The sequence below is a fragment of the Fukomys damarensis genome, unplaced genomic scaffold (assembly GCF_012274545.1).
Source record: "Fukomys damarensis isolate Sample0158 unplaced genomic scaffold, DMR_v1.0_HiC HiC_scaffold_10, whole genome shotgun sequence".
Lineage (NCBI taxonomy): Eukaryota > Metazoa > Chordata > Mammalia > Rodentia > Bathyergidae > Fukomys > Fukomys damarensis.
The window spans coordinates 28,705,914-28,722,370 of record NW_022900922.1 but is presented as its reverse complement, the minus strand read 5'-3'; the positions used below and the strand labels follow the sequence as shown (position 1 = coordinate 28,722,370).

The window sequence follows — 16,457 nt, the reverse complement described above, 5'->3', positions numbered from 1 at the left end:
TTGGGTATCTTCCCAAAAGAATTAAAAGAATCATATCACAGTGATATATGCACACCCATGTTTGTAGTGGCACAGTTTGTAATAGCTAAAACTTGGAAACAGCCCTATCTGCCCATCAGTTGGAAACTGAATAAAGAAGATGTGGTTTTTCTATAAAATGGAATACTACTCAGCCATAAAGAATGAGAAAGTAGATTCATTCATAGGTAAATAGGTACATTTTGAGGATATACTCCTAAGTGAAATAAATAATTCACACATATGCAAATACTGAATAGTTTTTCTGGTGTGAAAAACTAAAATAGTACTCAAGATCCTAATGGGACAATTAGCAATATGAAATAGAAAGAAAAGGACCAGAGGTGTAGGGACAGTGAGAAGGATAGGGAAAGGGGAATAAGGGAAAAGGAAAAAATATGAGAAAATGTAAAAATGGAATTAAAGTGTTTGAAGGTGGGGAGGGGAGAAGGGGGTGAAGGGAGCGTGGGGACAAGGGGGAAAAAATGAGAACCAAGACCTGGCATGTAAAGGTACAAGATCCCAGTAATGAATGTAACTGTATTGTCTACCTAGAATGTACCAATAAATTCAATTTAAAAAAAATAAAAAAATAAAAAGGGGCTAGGTATATAGCTTATTGCAAAATCCTTGGGCTCAATTCCCAGCACCTACATTTCCCAAAAAATCAACATTGTGCCTCTTTTAAGTTGGCAGTTTCTTGAGGGTGCATGATCCACAATCCTAAGTGGTATGGTTTGAAGATTTCTCTCAAAATTTGTGGGTTGGCAACTTAATCTGCAATGAACAATGTTAAAAGGCAAGACTGTTATGAGGCAATGAGATCATGATGATGCTGCCTTCATGAATTAATTGTTGTCATTACGAAAGTGGGCTAGTTACCATGAGAGTGGGTTGCACAAAAGCAACTTTAGCTTCCTCTTGCTCACTTGTTCTCTCTTTCTCTCCCCCTCACCCCTCTCTCCTTTTTTCCTTCCACCATGGATCATGCAGCAAGAAGATCCCCAGATATGACCTCCTCAACTTAAGACTTCCCAGCTTCTACAACTATAAGAAATAAATTTCACTTCTTTATAAATTAAAAAACAAAAACAAAAAACTTGTCCCCAGCAAGGTGCTATTGGGAGCTGGTAGGACCTTCAGGAGTCAGAGCCTAATGGGAAGATTTAGGTTATTGAGTGTTTTTTCCTTGAATGGGATGTGGGGCTCCCTGCAACCTTCTTTCTCTGTCTTCTTTCTGCTTTTCCAATTTGGTAAGGAGTTTGGCTCAACCTCATACTTTTGTCATGAAGAGCTGCCTTGCCAAGGGCCCAGAGAATGAGGAACCAACTGTGGACGAAACGTCCAAAACTCTGAGCCCAAGTAAACCTTTGCTCTTCATAAATTAATTAATTCGGCTGTTTGTTACAGTGGTGGAAGCTGATTAACACCAGTTGCTAGAATGGTGTTTGCAACAACTTGAAACCGCAACATAAAGGGAAATAAATCAGATACATAAGCTTAAATATCACATAATTTCTTTTGTATTAGAAACCTAAACTATAAATAATCAAGAAAATAAAAATAAAAATTGGAAAATAAGAAATGGGACATAGATCTTTTGCAAATGCAAAAGGGATCTAGAGATTGAGAGAGAGAAGAGAGATGGGAAGGAAAGGGGAATAAAAAGAGTTAAGATGTGTTAAGCACATGTCCCTATTCCCTTTAAATATTATGTATTATAAACGTACTAAAATAGGTAAAAGCATAAAAACTAAAAAAAGAATAGTGTTCGGCAAAGAAGAGGCAATTAAAAGACATTAAATCTGATTATTTATAGTGGCAAAGATGTCCCTAACATAACCAATTGTTTAATACTTGTACATCTACAAAGAACACTACAAATTCTAGGTATTTGATGAAAAAATTTTGATTTACTGAGCCAAAATAGAAAGGAATTCTAGTTTTTGCTCCAAAAAGGGATATGGTGGAAATGATAATTTAGTAAGATTTGTTTGATTTCTTTTTTTCTGTTTTTTATCACTGTGTACATTTTACCTGAACAACCTTATCTATCCCTATGACTTCACTTATATAACCTGATTCTTGACTGTTGACATTCAAATACAAATCTCCAAATCTGACCCTTTTCTGCAGCTCCTAACCTGTGTAACCAATGGGCTACTGGAAATCTTTTATTCCTTTAGGGAACTCAGTTGCAGGTTTTTAATCTTTATTTTTTTTTTTAGTACATGTTTGCTCTATATAATGATTTCAGTCATTGCTGGTAATGTACACAACACATCTCTTCCTGTTTCCTTCTCCTCCAGTCTCTCTTTTTCCTCCCTTCTCCCTCCATCTCTCAGCTCTTGCCCAAATCTGTCACACTGATAATCCTAATGCACTGCTTTCCATAATGTGGTCTTCCACCAGAGGCACCAGCACCCCCTGACATGTTGCATGTGGCAAATTTTGGACCCTGCCCCCGATGAGTTGAGTCAGAGAGGAATTGATTAATTTACTAAATTTTAAAAGTGTATCTCCTCATTCATTTTTTTAGATTGGTTTTGCCCATTTAAAAAAAAATCAACACACAGCATCTAATACTTGCTTTCTGATGTGTTATTTTCTTCTCTCATGATCGGCTATATTTTTGAGAATCTTTATGAACGCAATAATTGATTTGTTTTTTCAGTTCTTTTATTACTATAACAACCAGCCTTTCTCTCAAAAGAATTTCAAAGAATGTAGAAAGCATCTCTTCAGAATGGACAGAGGAGCACATTTAGCCCTCATTCGGGTATTGCTGAAACAGTACGTGAAGTGACTATTTTCTAGATAAAGTAAGTAGCAATTTGTTTTTGGCATATTAAAGTGAACATTTCCATTGTTAAACCTGTATTTTATAAAATAACCAATCTGTGTTTAAAAGAACCCTGCAGGTGACTCCAGGGTGACATAATTTAAAATAATTGGTCTAAACCAAGGCCTACCCTTTCCTCTAGATCTATTTTGTGGCTCCCTCATCATTTTCATGAGGAGTTCAGTGTTTTTCAGGTAAAAAAAAATTACTCCCGGGAGCTAGGAAAGCATAAGCGGAAAAGGACAATGAACAAGACTAGGGCCACTTACCTGGTGACTAAAGAAATAGTACAGATGAAGGCCTTTCCTGGGCGAGGGTTGTGGGTCTCAGGTTAGAGACTGTTTTTTCTAGTTTGTTCTCTCTGTCTCTGCCTCTGTCCCTGTCTTTGCCTCTCCCCGCAGCCTCTTGTTCTTAATGAGCTTCAATATTTCAGTGGAATTTCAAAGAAATAATAATTACATCATTATGACCATAAATCTTCTCATGAGGTTGTAAAAGTCCATAAAAATAACCCGCAGTCTCTAAACATTTGCTGGAAGGGGCAGATGGGGAGGGCGTTTGTGTAATCAAGAAAACTGTATCTTTGGGATGTTTTTCTAACTATATTTTAATGTAGTTGAAAACAGTTTTGAAGTTAACTGAAGAATTAGATTATAAGGCAAAATTAGCCTTTAAAATATTTTTGTTTTTCACACTTCTAACTTAAAAAAAATGTTACAGACCTCTGGAGGATCCTATTTTCTGATTATTGATCCTTTTAGATGTTGATCTATTGGCCAATGATTTTCTCTTTGCAACAGAAATAGAACTGAAAAATGTCTTTTTTTAATGCAAATTTTAGTGAGGACCAAGGAAGTATCTTTGAAGAACACAACACAGACTATAGATAATAATAATTTAAACCAAATTATACTTTATCTTCCATTAAGCAGAGAGAAATAACTGAAGGTAAGTCATTATAAAAGTAATTTACTATACTTAATTTTCCAAAAGCATTAATGCCAATACATTTAGAAAGCTTCCTAGAAACTGTAAAACTAGTTGTTTCAGTCCTCCTTTCTTTCTTTAGTTTTCTAAGTTGATTGTCTTTACTATTACTCATTTATTTTTCTTGGTATTAGCCATAAAAACTGAAGAGTGTTGCTGCTCTAGATGAAGTCATCATGTAAGAGAGAAATGAGACTCTAAAATAGTAAGTACAACATAGAAGTGATATTATAAGAGTAGACTCAGGTTACTGTGGCAGGAAGCACTGGCAGAGGTCACAATGGGCTCAAATAGCTTTTGATGCTGTGGTAGAGAAAGCTCACGATGTCCTACCATCAAATGATGTGCACCTTCATCCAAAAATACAATCAGGTGAGAGAGGATAACCAGGAATTTCATGGAAATCAGCTGTAATAATAAATACTAATACAAATAAATGGTATAAATGAGAAAAAGTATAAATAATAGAAAAAAGAGATAATAGAAAGGAAATAGTTTTGTTCTTTGCATCTTACATTCAGAATGACTGGGGGGAAATATGATGTTCTTAAAATATGGATGTAGTACTGTGACAAAAGGCACATTTAGAAAAAAGCATTCTTAAAAAGTAAAATATGATAATAAGAGAAAAACTTAATAGGATTGCCAGATGAAATAGGAAGATGAAGAAAGGGAAATTTGAGAAAATGTGAGATCGAAAGACTAATTCAGGTAAGCACTCATTTCAAAATAAAAATGTTTTACCTTTAACTCAGGGATTGATTAAGCAGTTGAATTATCTCATTCGTGTAGTAAAGGTGGCTAACTTTTCTTGCCTTAAGAGAAACAAATGGTATATTGCTGTATGAGTATTTCTTAGTGCAGTAGCTACTCATGTTCAAATTTGGACCTAATGCTTCTTTGTTAGCTGAGTAGTAGACACCCCATAATTCCTCTGTACTCCTGAACTGCTCCACCACTGGTAGGAGTGCAGACTGGCTCAACTACTGTGGAAATCGATATGGAGATACCTCAAAGAACTAGGATTAGAAGCACCATTTGACCCAGTTATTCCTCTTCTGTGTATCTTGCCAGAAGAATTAAAAATATCATACCACAGTGATATATGCTCACCCATGTTTATAGTGGAACAATAGCTAAAATGTGAAAACAGCCCAAATGCCCATCAACTGATGACTAGATAAAGAAGATGTGTTTTTTAAAAATAAAATGCAGTACTAGTCAGCCATTAAAAATGATAAAATAGAGGCATTTATAAGTAAATGGATGCACATTGAGACCATACAATTAAGTGAAGTAAATGTGCCATACGTGTAAATATAGAATAGCTTCTATGGTGTAAGAAACTATGGTGTAAATGAGGGCCAAAATGTGTAATAGATACTGTAAAATGGGAAAAAAAGATCCTAAAGGGAAGGGGAAGTAGAAATGGGGTGGGGGAAAGGAAATAAGGGAAGAAAAAATATAAAAAAGGAAGGAAAGACAGAAACAGTCTTTGTAAATAGGGAGGGTGGAAGGGGTGGTAGGGAAGGAAGGGGAATGGGGAAAAAACAAGAATCTAAATACATCATGCACAGGTACAAATTCTAAATGTTGAATGTGATCATAATATATACCTAAAATGTAGAGATGAACTTAATGGAATAAAAAAAAACCAAAAATATAAAAAGAAAAACAAATGAGTGGGGAGGTAGGGGAGAGGAAGATGAATAAAAAAGAATTAAGATATGTTAAGTACATGTCCCTTACCCCCTAAAATGAATATAAACATTGTGTACTGAAAACATGCACTAATAAAAAATTAAATTATAAAAGAAAAACAAATGATGGACTTGTGGTAGAGCTCAGTGGTAGAATCCTTGATTGGCATAAAAAGTCCTGGTTCCGGTCTCCAGCACTGAGAAAAGAAAAACCCTGAAAAATATTAAATGAATTATAACAAATATGAAGCAAACAAAAATTTGCCATGCTTTGCAGGAATATGAATTTATGTGTGGTTAAAAAGAACACATGGTGAAAGAGAAAAGTTTCATTTTATTCTTTTCTCTCTTTGTTTTTTGTTTGTTTGTTTTTGAGACAGGGTCTTGCTATGAACTTCAGGTTGGCCTTAAACTCACCATGTAGCCTAGCTGGTCTTGAACTCATAGCAATTCTGCTTTAGTCATTTTCATTGTTTTTTAAATATGTCTGATTTGAGCAGCACATATTTAGAGAAATGGAATTTGTTTGCTCTCCAATCATACTACTTTTAAAGTAAATAATACATTTGCAATGATAACAGTCTATGAGCTGCTTATGATTTCTAAGTGTTTTGCAACTCTAAAAATTCTTAATTTTTTATTTTATGAAAAAATGAAACAAATTTTATAACAAAGCAATGAGAATGACAGTAGTTACTATACTGTGTATCATTATTTTCAAAGTAATTATTCAGAATACAAAACAAAAAGATTCTCATGAAGAAGAAACAAAATAATGCAAAACTTTCTTTTAAATGAACTAAGATAACTAGTAGTATAAATGAAACAAATTAGTATATATTAAAATGTTTTTGAAACAGTGGAATAAGTAATTTGGGGAGATATCTTGTGAGTCTGATTTTATTGAATGTTGTTTCTCTTGTTCCTCCTTGCTTTCTCCTCCTCCTACCTCTTCCTCCTTCCTTTTTTCCTTCTATAATCATTTCTTGTTTGCTTGATGTCTAGTTGTTATGACCTGAGTGCTAGAATACTGTTTATGAAAATTTGGGGAATTTATTTGAGTTTTAGGATGATGTTATGTTCTCTTAGATGGAATTTTTATGTGCTTTTGAGGGACTGGAATGTTCACAGTGCTGGGCTCAATTTCATTGTTTCTGATTCACCGTTTTTCCTGGTCTCAGTGGTTTTTCAAGACCCAATCAGCTTGCAAAACCTGAGCTCTAGTTTTTACCCCATTGTTTCTTAATACTTGAAAATCTAATTCATCTTCTCAGCAACCTATGCTTGAATTAGAGGTGACTGCCAAAGGTAAAGCAGCTCCAAATTCACTTATTGAGTCTAAATTACCTAGCATGCCATTATTGGAAGCAGAATTTCCTTTTATGATTTTTCATTAAGAGAAAAGTAGAGTACACAAAGGATAAAAACTTAAATATTTCTTCAATACAAATAATTAAGTTTGATAATGTGGAAATAATGGTTTCCTGTGAAAGAAAGTTGGAGAAAGAAAGATAAATGGGTAATTAAGAGTCTTTTTTTTTTCTCCACGGGGTAGAGAAAAAGGTGATCATCCTAAGTAAAGTGGATGGTTTGAAAAAAGACAGACACACATGGCACGACCTGTTTCAGGAATGCTGAGATACTCTGGATAGTAGAGCATTCAGGTGAGGCAGGAGTGGCAGGAATGATGTACATCAGTGAGATTGAGGTCTGAGCAGAAATGGTGCTGGAAGGTCTGCAGTTTCCATGAGAGCTTTTTCATTTGTGAATCTGTGAGGTGGGTCCATTGCACCTAAAGTGGGATAGCAATAGCAAAGTAATCTCAAGAGGAGGACACAGTACAAAATAAAATAGACTTAACAGGAAAAATCTATAAAATACAGAAACAACCTCCTTGACTGTTCCATCTATTATGCCTATTTTCAGGGAGTGATGGACATATATGGAGAATATTTAAATTAAAGAAGCAGTACAAGTAAAAGACACATTTCCAAGAACACTGCGTAAGTGTATTTGAAGTGAAGAGGGGAAGTATTTTGAAAGGGATTAATGGTGATGGCTTTTTAGTGGAATAAATTATTTAAAAATTTAAAGATTCATTGTATGTTTAGATCACACCTCATATGTGGTAGAGGAAATCTACAGATATTTGTTGACTACTTTGACATGCTAGCACCATGAATAGATTCCATAAGACCATTTATTGGAAACTCTTTTCATATAGCAAGGTTTCCAAAAGAAAAAAGCCTTTGACATTTATTGGGTCTTAAATGTGTTGTAAAATATTGGCCTTATTCTCATGCAGCTCAGACTATCATTCTTGGCATTTTCAAAGGTAGTGTACAGGTCATTTGAACTTTATACATGATACAAAAATATCTACACCACATTAGCCAAAAATAATAGCATTTTAATGGGGTTGATCCGATGTCCCTAATACCCATAATGTGCATTTAGATAGTGGTAAATTCTACTCCAGTCTAATAGTGTCTGTGGGTTATGAGAAGCTTCAAGTGTTCTTTATTCTCTGGAGAAATATTAATAAAAAAGACTCCCTCTATATGAAGGGTTTACATTGCTAACAGTTTCTGTAATATATAAGAAAAGTTCACAACACCATAAATGTAAAAGATACGTGTTTTGCCTTTCATGTTTTGAAAAGGCCAGAGGCAGAGGTAGGGCTTCTTTTCTTGATGTATAATTAAAATAGATGCATGGTTTTACTTTCTTATCTAAACAGTTGAGAGCTCAAAGGCCAATAAGTAAAGATATCAAGAATCCAAAGTAAGACAAAGCAAGGGCACAGATATTAGCCAAGTTGCACTACAAATGTGGATACCACACTCTTACAAAAGCCGCTGGTTGTCTTTGGGGAGTTGGGCTAACTGCCTCCCAGGTTCATGCACAACAATCATTCCAGAGCAGGGGGCAATTGAGAATATTTCTGGGCACACACTAAATATCACATCTAATTAGGGACCAAAATATGTGATCATATCTTACCTCTTACATCTTTCATCTTATTATGCGTTAAATTGAATGCCCCCTCCCAAGTGTGAAATTTTACCCCTAAAGCCTCAGCATTTGATCTTGGATGGAAATCGGGTAATTGCTCATGCAAATACTTAAAATGAGGTTACACCAGAGCAGGTTGGACTCTTAATTCAATGTGGTGGGCGTTCTTACAAGAAGATAGCTGTGAAGACACAAAGACCTGGAGAAATTGTCGTGTGAAGACAGAGGTAGAGATTGGAGTGATGCTGCTACTATCCAGAGAGGGCCTGAGGCTACCAGAAGACAGAGGAGACATAAAGGATCCTCCCCTAAAAGCATCAGAGAGTATGTCCAGGTCTATACTATGAGTTTGAAATTCCAGGCTTCAGAAGTATAAAAGAAGAGATCTATTGTTTTCAATCACCTAGTTTGTTGTACTTTGTTAAACATTCCTAGGAAATGAATATACTCCTGATCCCTAAATTAGGTGAAATGGAACATAAAATTAACCTCTTGGCTAAATTCAGTAATCAGTTAAAGTAACTCTTTATATTTTGGCTTCGTTATCTGTCAAATAGTCTCCCCTCCCAGAACTTGTCTTTAATAAATACATAATCTTTTATTTTGTGAGCATAGTAACTTAATTTATAATTGGTTAGATATTTAACTCACTTATAGTTTGCCCTCCTTTCTTGTCTTCTAAATTGAATTACACTGAACATCTCAGTATGTACATATTTGTTGACTTCTTTGACTAGTACTTAAGAAAAATATGTAGAAAAGGAATTATTGGCTCAAAGAAGATGTATTTACTTTTACTTTTTCAAAGGGTAGCTTTTAAAAATATTTCTGGATATGTTAGCAAATTGTTCCCCTTAAATGTTGTAGCAATTTATCTCTTGCACCTAACATATAAAAGAGGATTTTTTTCAGAGCTGAATACGAGCAACAGAGTAGATCTCATGTGTTGTAAACATGCACACAGTCACGTACACACACACACACACACACACACACACACACAGATGATAACTATGTAAGAAGGTAGGTATGTTAATTATTTCGATTGAAGTAATTATTTCACATTGTATACATGTATCAAAATATTACATTACCACAAAATGTCACTTTTATTTGCCAAAACTAGGATGGGAGCATTCTAGGCTAATTTGACTTGTAGTTTTCATTACCTAGAGTACTGAATTATAATCTACATAAATGTTTATTAACTCTTTTATGATACTTCTGCTATTGTTCATTACTTTTTCTTAAGTAGGTTAGGTCTTGCAATAAAATATAGTTGTGCCTTATGTACGAAGTATCTTGACATCTTTCAGTGTACTCCTTTGTACTATGAGAGTAAAGATAAGTATCCTTTAGTGTTGCAGCCAGAGCAAGATGCTTGTATGCTGAATTTACTACATACTCAGGACCTAATACATCTTTAATGGAAACAATATTATAGTTTCATGGAGGCTAAAATCAAATGGTCTGTATTCTCCCTTGCTATTCTCTTGGGTTTTGTGGCATAGTTATGTTGACTTTTCAAACAAACCATGTTCTCATTTGTGTAGACATCTTGACCTTTTTTCTTTTACACTGTCTACATGCTTTGTTCCGAGTGAACAAAGATGAGAGAGTGAGCTGGGTTGGAGGCTCAGCATCTGGCAATGCAGAAGTAAGAGAGTGTGTGTGCCGGGGTAAGGACAGGGGCTCTGCTTTCAGACCGCTGGGCTTACAGGTGTGTCCATGTGTTGACAAGCAGGAGTCTTCTATTCCTCAGTTTCCCATATGGTTTAGTCTCTTCATTACCTATCGCGTACATCCGTTACCCTAAATCTAGCTTCTTAAAACAATAATAAACGTTTATTTTCTCACATAAGTCGGGAATTAAGGCGTGGGGTCAGCCCTTTAGGAGGCAGTGGCTGAGAACTCCTCGAGTGGTACTCATCTAAAGCTTGATCAGGGTGGGCGGGGCCATTTTCAAAACATTCACTTCCAAGGCTGGAAAGCCAGCAGTAAGTCCTGGCGGGAGGCCCAAGTTCATTCCCACTTGAGTTCTAACCGGCCTCCAAGTAATCTAGAAGAGAAAGCAAAAAGGAGTTGCACTGTCCTTTTGACCAAATTTCCAGAGTGTCACGCCATCATTTCTACCCTTTTCCAATCATTAAAAACAAGTCATTAATTGAGACTTCCACTCAAGGGAAGGGAAAGTAATTTCAATTTTTTTTTCTCATTGAGTTTATTGGTGCATTTTAGGTATATAGTACAGTTACCTTCTTCATTGGGATCTTGTACATTTACATGACAGGCCTTAGTTCTCATTTTTCCCCATACCCGTGGCGCTCCCTTCACCCCCTCCTCCCTTTCCTACTTACAAATATTTTATTTCCATTTTTTCATTTTCTGATATATTTTCTTTTCGCTTATTTCCTTTCCCCTACCCTTCCCACTTCCCCTACACCTTTAGCCCTTTTCTTCCTATTTCACACTGTCAATTACACCATTAGGATCTTATTTATGATTATAGTTTTTCACCCACTTCCCACACCTTTAGCCCTTTTCTTCCTATTTCACACTGTCAATTACACCATTAGGATCTTATTTATGATTATAGTTTTTCACACCAGAGAAACTATTTAGTTTCAATCTTTTGAAGAGATGAGTGCTAAGGAATTTGTAGACTTATTTTCAAATGATTGCATGATATAATTCATGCTAGAGCCTTAGCGGAAATAGCCTATTGGAAGAAGTCAAAGATTCCAGCCACTGTAACATCACAACATCATTACCCATGGTGCTATTATTAAGGGACTTCAAATGGTGCCATAGTGGTCGCTCTGGAGAAGTATCAGATATGGTCAAAATTAAGGCTGTGAAATAAAGAGGAGCTAGATCAAAAGGAGTCCAGCATGGCACAGCAGAGAGCTACATTGTTTCCAGAAAGTTCTTGCTTTTCAAACAGAATTGGTCCTAGGGCACATAGCACAGGGAACAAGTGCTCTTAAGGCAACAGGGTAAACACACATCCTCTGCTTTATTTGTAAAAAAAAAAGAAGTAAACATGTTAGAATGTAGATTACAAGGTTGCTTAGATCTTAAAGATGAAGCATTAGAATCCAATACAATATTGGTCTTCGGTGGGCTGCTTTGGTCTGTACCCCCTTGATCTTGGGTAAATAACTAACTTTCCTCTCCATTTGAGGATAAATTCTCTTTTATTTTCATTAGTGGAGAAATTCGGTGACCCAGTTAGTTGCTGAAGTATTGAAGGTTTTGAGGCTGTTAAGAATTTGATACTTAAAAAAAATACCTCAGCCAAAAATATGGAAGATATTCCTTGTGTAAGAAGATTGATAAATATTCAAGTTTACTTGTAGTAAAGTCATTATACAGACCTCATAATTAAGTCCTGTAAAAAGTTAAGATTAGAATAAAAAAATCTTTTTATGAGTTGTTATGTTAGAAATAGATGTTGGCATACACTTGAAAAATCAAATATACTATTACTACAGAGATTTGATTAATCAATGAATGATGGAATGCTTTTAATGCATGTCATGGGAAAATTTGGCTCTTTGTGGTAAAACACCCATCCCTAGCCCCACCTTACATTTCTGAACAAGCTAAATTCCAGATAGATTTGATAAGTGCAAATGTAAAATCAAAGGAAACTTAATTAGATATGTATTTACTTGCTGTCTGCATTGGAGAAATGTCTAAATATAAGAGAAGGATTCTCCAGGGAAGAGTACAATAGATGTATCTAAGTAACTGTATACTTCTGTATAACACATTTAAAAGTTTAAAACCAACCACAAATACTAATAGGTAACACTGATTGCCTTGCAGCTGTGTGCCAAGCACTATATTTGGAATTATGCCTTCTTTACTTACCCTTAATCCCTATAGAAAACACAAGAGTTTAGGATTATTACCTCCACTTAACAAATGAGGAAACTGAGACTCAAGATTACATCAGCCACTTACAATTCTGGCCACATTCTGAATCACACAGGAAGCTTTAAAGAGACCCATGTTCAGGCCCCATCCAGGAAGAGTTTAATCAAAATTGCTGGAAATAGCTCCTGGCATTCAATCAATCATTCCCCTGAGATCACACAGCTGGTTACTGAGGCCAGAGCAGAGACCTTTCTGCCTCCTAAGCACCTGGTCCTTTTCTTTCACCATGTGGAGATTTTCTTGAGAATATATTCTCCAGCTACTTCCTTCTCAAAGCTGCAAATCCTAAATGAAGGCTTCACACATAAGAGGTCTTAATATCAGTGGCTTTTGATCCACTTGTAGCATAGACTCTGTAATTCCTGTTTTAAGATATCAATGAAAAAGCTACTGGGCTGGAATGGATGGTGCTTTGGGAACACTTTCAAAGCTGGTGACTAAAGGGAGTAAGAAATTACAGGATGACAAAGTTAAGAATTGCATTTTGATGGTCTAATAATTTTGAAACAATTAGCAATGCTTAGACACCATGAAAAATGTTTGCAGCAAGTCTACTTTCTTTGGCTCTTTATCACCATTGTGCTTTTTCCCACCAAATGACATCTAACAGTGTAGATGAGCAACTTCGTTTCATCATTTTTAAAAGCAGATTTTGGAAACGACTCATTGCTTTTCATTCTCAGATGCATTTTTAGTGGCTCTATAGTAGTTGTTACCTAAGTTACCAACCTTCGCCATAGCTTGATTTGCTCAACTGTGAAGTGAAAATAATGATTACGATGATGATGATGATGATGATGATGATGATGATGATAATGATGATGATGATAAATTAATGTTGTGTAAGTAACCACCTGAGACCCTGATAGTTTAGTCTCTCATGGCTTCCCTGGGTAGGAGCTCAAGAGACTCATGGCTGGGAAATTACAGCTCAGCATTTCTCCAAGCTTGGACTACAACCATTGGTGGCTTGATTAGGGCCAGAACACCCTCTTCCAAAGCTCATGCAGGTGACAGAATGTTTCTTATTCTTGCTAAGAAGCTTTAAGTTCTCTCCACAGAGGTCTCTCTCCAGAATTACTTGAGAATCCACGTGACGTGCTATCTTGTAGAGCAAGTGACCCAGAAGACCAGGGTGGAAGTTGCAATGCATCTTGTGGCTTAACCTTGAAGTTATGCATCATCATTTCTGCTGGATTCCATTGGTCACACAGATGAGCTTTGATTAAGTATGGGAGTAGACTTCACCCTTGGACCAGAAAGCAAGGATCTTTGCAGACCAATTTGGAGCTCAGTATCATAAATGCCTAGTGTATAGACTTGTTGAAAAAAACTATACCTATAGCCTCATATATTCCTATTCACACACATGCATGTACACAGTTATGTGTCTTATAACAATGCTCTAGTCAGCAACATACTGTATATACATGCTGGTCTTAGAAGATTATATCATATCATGACATCAGTTTGTGTAAGTATATTTCATGTTTGCACAATGGCAAGCTTCCCTAAAGAAACATTTCTCAAAAAGTGTCCCTGTCATTAAGAGGTACATGACTGTACATCTGTATGTATTTATATAGCTGGGTATAATAGATATGTGATTGTTGTGGTTAAGACCGAAAGTTAGTTAGGTTGAAGCCTTGGTTGGCTTTTGAGAAGCAATCAGAGCATTAGAGCATGAAGGCTCTGACTTTTTCGGTGAATTACTCCCACTAATCAAATCATAATTTAAGGGCATTATTGGGAGGTGTTGAAAACAGGAGGTGGGATCTCGTTGAAAGGAGTGGATCATGGGATTGTGACCTCAGGATCATGGTGTAATTATGGGAGCATGGCCGGGCCACTCCTTCCCTGGCCTTTTCCCTCTCTGTTTTCAGGTTGCCATGGGGTCAGCAGCATTGATCCACTCACTACACCCTTCCTCTGTGGTGCTTCTGCTTTGCCATAGATCTGAAAACAGTGGAACTAGCTGGCCGCAGACTGAAATCTCTAAAACTTGGCCAAAATTATTCTTCATTTAAGTTGTGTAATATCAGGTATTTCATTATACTGACAAAAAGCTAACACACTATCTATCTATCTAACACACACACACACACACACACACGCACACACATATATATTATACACATACATCTCACACTTAAAGTTTAGATCAACCATACAATTATATAACTAAATCAGAAATTCTGGAGGTGGGTTTTGGGCATTAGAGTAGTAGTTTAAAAATCACTGAGGGCTGTTACAATGTGCAGCCAGTTTTGAGCTCCACAGTTCTATCCCAATCTTTGGCTTCACTATGATAATCTGCCCTGCACCCTAGTCATTAGGGCCTCAACCTTGAATACATGCTACAATCATTTGGAAAACTTTTGGGAAACCAGATGTTCAGCTATACCCAGATGAGTTATATAAGAATCTCTGGGGCAGGGGACCCAGGAATGAGGATCTTTTTCTTTGGTTTCTTAGGCAACTCCAATGCACAGTCACATTTGAAACTCCCTGCTCCCATTATTTAACTTAGATGATTGCATTAAAATTCCCTTGTTTTCTCAGAGAGCTGACTAATGCAGCGTTTAGATGATTGGGACCTAAGATCACTTGTTGAAAACAAAGAGGAGACCTTTGACTCTCCCTAATGTGCTGGGAATGCCGAAGATGGGTAGGAATGTACAACATGGCGCCAGTTGTTGTCTGTCTGTGCAGTATGTCTGGCAGATTTGAGGCTCCAGCAGTCAGCCAGGCTCCTTTGGCCAGAATTTGCCTTCATGCAAAGCAGAAAACCCCTAGGCATGTGATCGCCAGGCCAGGAAAATGTCACCCATTGCCAGAGTAAAACCAGCTTTCCACGCAAGGAGAGAGAAGGCACATGAAACCAATTTAGCCAACATGGTTGGGAAGGCATCAGGAACATCCTGAGATGGCCATTGTAGAAATCAAGGATGCACTTGGTCACGTTCATAGATGCTGTACCGAAATACAATATGCCCCAAGTCAAGAACACCAAGCCATTCATCTGTTGCTCTATGAATCTGCTTTAGTAAATGAGAGTTAGACTGGTAGAGAGAACAATTGATTACAATACAGGGAAGATAGGCAATAGAGAGCAAATGGCAGCTGTATTCAGGTCAGATAAACAATAGGTGCATGACAACTTCTAAGTAAATTCTACCATCAAACTAGACATAGGAGACTTGTCATGTGTTGGAAACATCACAACCCTCATTGCAAATATTTGGAATTAAGGGGAGCTCACATTCGACTTTGCCCATAGCTTTCTCCTCACATTTAAGCCTGTTTGTTTTATGCAAAGCTTAATCCATGTGTTTTTGATTCCTTTAAATATAACTCATCAACGTACTCTGGAAAAAACTATTTAACATCTAAGACGTCTTTACTTTTTAACCTTTTAAAACATTTTTCCCTCTTTGAAAAGGGGCTTAAATAGCATGTTTGCCAAGTTTATAGCCCACTCAGCTTTTGTGAATCCAGAATTTTGAACAGTGGGCGTGATTTCATTTCTTTACATTTGCCAAAAATGTGACTTCCTGTTAGCTTTTAATGCCTGAATCTTCAAAAAACAGAATTTGGGAATCTCAGTGAACCCCAAGTGCCACAGATTCGCCCATTCATAGATTCTCATTTATTTGCCTCACTAAGGAATTTATTAACATTTCCATTAAAGTCTTTCTAACTATTTGGAACAATTTGGTTTCATAGTCTAATGATAAAGAATACTTGGAGGTTGGATGGCACCTTTTGTCAAAGATGTCAAAGTGAGCTTGCAAACATGAGCATAATGCTACGAGGTTAGTCTTTCTCTACTCTAATAAATCAGAACTTGATTTGGAGGAATCAGATGACAAGTAAGAATGTAAAAAGAGAATGTCTGGATCAAATGACTCATGGGCTTTTGAGACCTCAATAAATGCTTATTTTGTCCATTA

At 36.4% G+C, this 16,457-nt stretch overlaps 1 long non-coding RNA gene across 1 annotated transcript; it reads left to right on the top strand.

The window, feature by feature from the left end:
• The first annotated feature begins 2,753 nt into the window (after positions 1-2,753).
• On the top strand, positions 2,754-7,529 carry LOC104861435. Its single transcript, XR_780034.1, has 3 exons — positions 2,754-2,840; positions 3,982-4,052; positions 7,474-7,529. It is a non-coding gene; the product is annotated as an uncharacterized LOC104861435 (long non-coding RNA).
• The last annotated feature ends 8,928 nt before the right edge of the window (positions 7,530-16,457 follow it).